Genomic DNA, 5,321 nt, shown 5'->3' on the forward strand with positions numbered 1-5,321 from the left:
TTTAGTCACGATAGCACTTTATTTACCAAGGCTTGCACAGTACAATTTGCACATTGCGTATTTGCACAGTTTATTGAAGATAATTAATTGAAGATACAGATATTGAACTTGCTCTATTTATTGTATATTTTATTGAAGTTATTTATTAGGTGATTGCATGCCTTCGGCCAGGGGCGGCACTCGGCACTCGGCTCCGCCTGCAAGAGAGTAGAGCAAAGTTGAGCTTCAACAGAAGACTGTGTAATTGCAAGTATAAGTCTGAAGCGTGTGCAGAGTATTGATGAATATGTGTGGTGCAATATCGTGTGGGATAAGTGGGAATGCTGTGTGTGTACGAAGTTGTTTGTGTTAACACTTACCTGTCTGGTCCTGTGTCTGCTCCAGGGTGCGCGTCCAAAAGATTCCCCCGGGTGCATGGGCACGGTGATAAAGGTTCCGGGAGAGACCAAGTGGCCGGATAGGAAAGGGGGGGAATTCTTAAAGTGTTAATGTTTTTTCTTATTTATTGTAAATATATTTTATAGGTATTGGCTGAAGTAAATCAGTAACAGAGAAGTAGTGGAGCTTAGAAGCTAAAGGTAAAGGGGAAAGTGTCACTTGGTAAAGTAGCCATTGGACAATATTTTAAGTTTACCTCTGTAGTGGAAGAGTCTAGTGTAGGTGATTGGGAGCACAGTATAAAAGGCACCATTTTACATCTGACTGGTGGACTGATCGAACCTATGGTACTAAGCTACTTGTCTGTTACTGTCATCATTGGAGTGAATAAAAAAAATGTGAATCTGGGGAAACCTGACCATCTCGTCAACTTTGTTCAACATCATCCAGCCGCTCACGGGTCGCCTCTCACAAAGAGAAAGAACATTTTTGAATAATCGAACATACAAGTGGTTGATTTAGCTCTATTGACGAGTGAGGTCAGCTCAGGGAGGTCTATAGGATCAAAACAGTCTAGAGTCAAGTCAGAGCCCAGGGAAGTCGCTAAAGCTGAAGAAACACCTACAACCGGCTGGTTGATTTCTTCTCTAATTCTCGTGATTTTACTGTTAAAGAAGCTCATAAAGTCTTCACTACTGAGAGCTGCAGGAATGCACGGCTCCACAGAGTTGTGACTCTTTGTCAGCCTGGCTACAGTGCTGAACAGAAAACGTGGGTTACTTTTGTTATCCTCTATCAACGTTGAATAATAAGCTGTTCTGGCTTTGCGATTGGCTTTTTTATATACTATTAGAATATCTTTCCATTCACGATAAGAGTCTACAGACTTCCCTTCCATTTTACGCACGTTTTGTTTCAACATGCGGATATCTGAATTATACCAGGGAGTTAAGCTCCTATGGTTAGAAATTTAGCAATAGCTTCGTCGGACAAACATCTGCTAAAATAATACCTACTATTTTACGCTTCAACATTGACAATATTAAATTCAAACGTTATTAGGGAGTTTACAGGTGACACCAACAGATTCTTCCAGGCCAGACTTCCAGGCTTTAAATTAAGAATGATTACTAAGTAAAGATGTGTAATTCAGCTAAATACAGACCAGAACCGATGTTTGCACGAACATGTTTATTTCTGCTGCAGAATGAGACATTTAAACGTGGAGATTGATGAGTCTTTAGAGTCCCTGGTGGTCATTCAGTGAACTGCACTTATTATCACTTGTTTACTGGTGACAGTTTAGCAGATTGGATGTCGTCTAAAAAAACTAGGAACAAAAAATGTAAACACACTGCTAACATAATTTAATTTAACTTACTGTCATATTTATGTTACTATGCAACATCCTATGGACTTCATTCAATGCTTATTTTCTCGATGCCAGACTTTGTTCATGGTCAATGTTCTGACTGTGTTTAAAATCTTAAAATAAAGGTTTGAAAAATAAGAAAAAGGTTGGCTGTCGCCCCTTATAAGTGCATGGCGTAATAAGTGCATGATGCAGCTATTAACCCAGTCCTTTAAACTCCCCCCCTGGGCGTACTGTACCAATAAAACTTGAGGAAACAAATAGTAAAAAGATGTTAAACAATTTTTTCCTCCACCAGCAAACGTTTACACTTGAAGCTTTTCGTGTATTTGTTTTCAACTGTTTGCTCAGTCGAAGTTTTAAACAGATGAACAGATAGAAACTGGAGGAGTTCCTGCAGGACTTGCAGCGTTTTTGATTTTCCTTGAAAGGTTTTCAGTGGTTTTCAAAAGCTGTCTTGCAGAAGATACCTGGGAAAAATCCTGTGAATTTCAGTGGAGGATCAAAAGCTCAAATACATGATCATTTGGCTGGAAGTGTCTTAGTATTAGATATTTTGTCACACCAGCTCAACATGGTCACTATTCTGGTTCTTACAGTTGCTGGAGGACGTGTCATTCACAGGAAGCCAATCATTCCCACCTGTTTTGGGCCTAAATGTCCAAAAATAAACCTTTTCTGGCGTAACATTCACACAAAACTAGTGATTATATTTGGGGAGGACATTGCATTTAATTGGGACGAACTCTTCCTTGGGCTTATACGTTCAACCGCTGTAAGTTCTGAAACTAAACACTTATTTGGAATACTGAGCTTTAGCTGCAAGAAAAGCAATAACAAAGAAATGGCTTAAGCCAGACATCCACATATTCGTGATGGAAAGAATTACTTTCTCAATGAGGCTGCAGCAATCTAAATTCAAAGACATCTGGGAGCAACGGAAAATGTATATTTTCCTGAAAACGCCCTGCTCTTGTTGAATTTTCTTTTGTTCTACCTCTTTTAAACAAGATTTGTTTAAGTATCTATTTTCTTGTATTACTATAATAGAAAACACCCCATGTTCATGTGTTCTGTTGTAACATGTTTTGTGAATGGAAAAAAAAAACAAATTGGAGCATTGTGTTGAAACAACACTGCAAAAACTCAAAATCTTGACAAGAATATTTGTCTTATTTTTAGTTCAAATGTCTCATTTTTAGTCAAAAAAAATCTCATTACAATTAAAACAAGACTCATCACTGGAAAAAACAACAATTTTCACCTGTTTCAAGTAGATTTTCACTTAAAATAAGTGGAAAAATCTGCCAGTGGAACAAGATTTTTTTGCTTGTAATAAGAAGATAAATCTTGTCCCACTGGCAGATTTTTCTACTTATTTCAAGTGAAAATTTACTTGAAACAGGTGAAAATTGTCAAATAACAAGTTATTTTTCTGGTAATGACTCTTGTTTTAAGTGTAATGAGATTTTTTGACTTAAAAATTAGACATTTTAACTAGAAATAAGACAAATATTCCTGGTAAGACTTTGTGATTTTGCAGTGAAGTAACTATGCGGTAAAGATGTATGTATTGTTGACATGTGAAAAAATAAATAAATAAATAAATAAAAAAAATAAAGGTTTTCAGTATTTCTTAATTCTCTGACAAGCAGGGTGGCATTGGTCATGTGTCTTGATGCTTGACGGCGAGCGGCTCAAAGAGATCACAGAGGAGGCAGTAATCCAAAAATCCCCCTTCTCCACACTCGAGTTCCTCCTCGGAGTCGAGCCCCAGGTGAAGGTGTGTCGGGTTTCCCCCCCCCCGTGTAACATTAACCATAAATCAAACACGGATTCTGACAAATAAAGGTGGGGGTGTTGTGGCACGCCGGGTTATGAGCAGCTCTGACGCAGGTCGGGCCACGTGGGGCCCCGGTTGTCCTGGACACACACTCCTCAACGCAAACACTCGGCCGACTCTGTTTTCTTGGTCCACAGACTTATTGTCCGCCGGGTGTGTGTTTGCACGTCCACGTCCACAGCTGGTTACACAGAACACGTCAGCCGAGGTGTCGCCTTATTGGACCGGGATCAGGGTTCCCCGTCCAGGTTGAGAAACACAACCAGAAGCCAGTTTTATGTTTTCATCTTTGAAGAAACTAATGGGAAATTACTTTTTTCTGCCAACAACAAATGTTCTTTCGAAAGACGAGATTGGCGAAGGTTGCACTCTAGTGACATTAAATTGCTTTGTGATGATTTGTGAAATGAAAAAAGAAAGTGTTTCAGGTCGAGGGGTTTTGATTCTACGGAAGAGTATTAGGGCCAGGCAGGAGAAAAATAAAAATGATATTTTAGGGGAGGAAGATTTTTTTTTCATTATGCACTTCGAGAAAAAAGTTGAAATGTTGAGAAAAAAGTCAAAATGTCGAGAAAAAAGTTGAAATGTCAAGAAAAAAGTCGAAATATCGAGAAAAAAGTCGAAATGTCGAGAAAAAAGTCGAAATGTCGAGAATAATTTTGAAGTACAATTTTGAGAAAAAAGTCGATATGTTGAGAAAAAAGTCGAAATGTCGAGAAAAAAGTCGAAATGTCGAGAATAATTTTGAAGTACAATTTCGAGAAAAAAGTCGGGAGCCAAAAAGGGGGAGCCACGTCATTACGTCCCTGCAAACATCAGTTACGTCACTGTGTTTGTGTTGGCACAAAAATTGAACGGCTTCCAAGGACGAGTGCCAGGACGGAGTAATGACCACAGCTGCATCAGATCCGTAATTAGTCTGCCTTTCTCTCTTACCCCTTTTCCACCAAACAGGTTCCAGGGCTGGTTCTGGTTCACTACTCGTTCAACTTGGCAACCAGCTGAGAACCGGTTTGTTTTTCCACATCTCGGGTGCTAAGTGGAGCCACGACATTACGTCACTGCAAACGTCAGTTACATCTCTGCGTTTGCGTGAAAGTTGCAGCAACAACCAGGTATCTGCTCTAACAGGACTTGGTCCACGTAGCTCCTCCGTGGACACATCTCTAAAAGACAGGTTGTCTCCTCCTCAGACCCATGATGCTTTGCTGCATCCAGATTAATTCTTATTTGAAAATAAGCCGTTGATCTTAATAACCCCCCCTCCTCCGCTTACGTAAGCGGTTCTTTCCTCTAGTCCAGCAAAGAGTTGGTGCTACCTTGGAACCAGGTTTTCTGTCCCGGAGCCAGTTCTTTGTGGTTGGAAACAGAAAGCCTGGTTCCAAACTCAGAACTGGCCCAGAACCAGAACCATAACCAGCCCTGGAACTGGTTTGGTGGAAAAGGGGTATCACTGCAATGGGAACCGAGTACCGATAAGACCATCAGCTACGAACCAGGTCCCCATCGTGTTACCTAAAGAAATCCCTTGAAAATTGTCCTTGTCATATGTAAAGGGTTTTTCCTTACGTAATCAGTTTTCCGACTATGATGCCAGTTTCAGGGAAGAAATTCACATTCCTTCACATATGTTTTCAGATGTGAAAGAAAGAGCGCTTGGTGATGAGTAGCAAAGAGGTGGAACAAACACGTCAAATTCTGAAGAAGAAGAAAATGATTTTCTCTTAT

The 5,321-nt window shown here is 39.9% G+C and overlaps 1 long non-coding RNA gene across 1 annotated transcript; it reads right to left on the reverse strand.

Annotated features, from left to right (window-relative positions):
* Positions 1-848, reverse strand: LOC133462546 (uncharacterized). Its single transcript, XR_009784257.1, has 2 exons — positions 360-848; positions 1-197 (listed from the first exon to the last, which is right to left on the reverse strand). It is a non-coding gene; the product is annotated as an uncharacterized LOC133462546 (long non-coding RNA).
* Positions 849-5,321: the final 4,473 nt, after the last annotated feature.

Source organism: Cololabis saira, chromosome 16 (genome assembly GCF_033807715.1).
Source record: "Cololabis saira isolate AMF1-May2022 chromosome 16, fColSai1.1, whole genome shotgun sequence".
Lineage (NCBI taxonomy): Eukaryota > Metazoa > Chordata > Actinopteri > Beloniformes > Belonidae > Cololabis > Cololabis saira.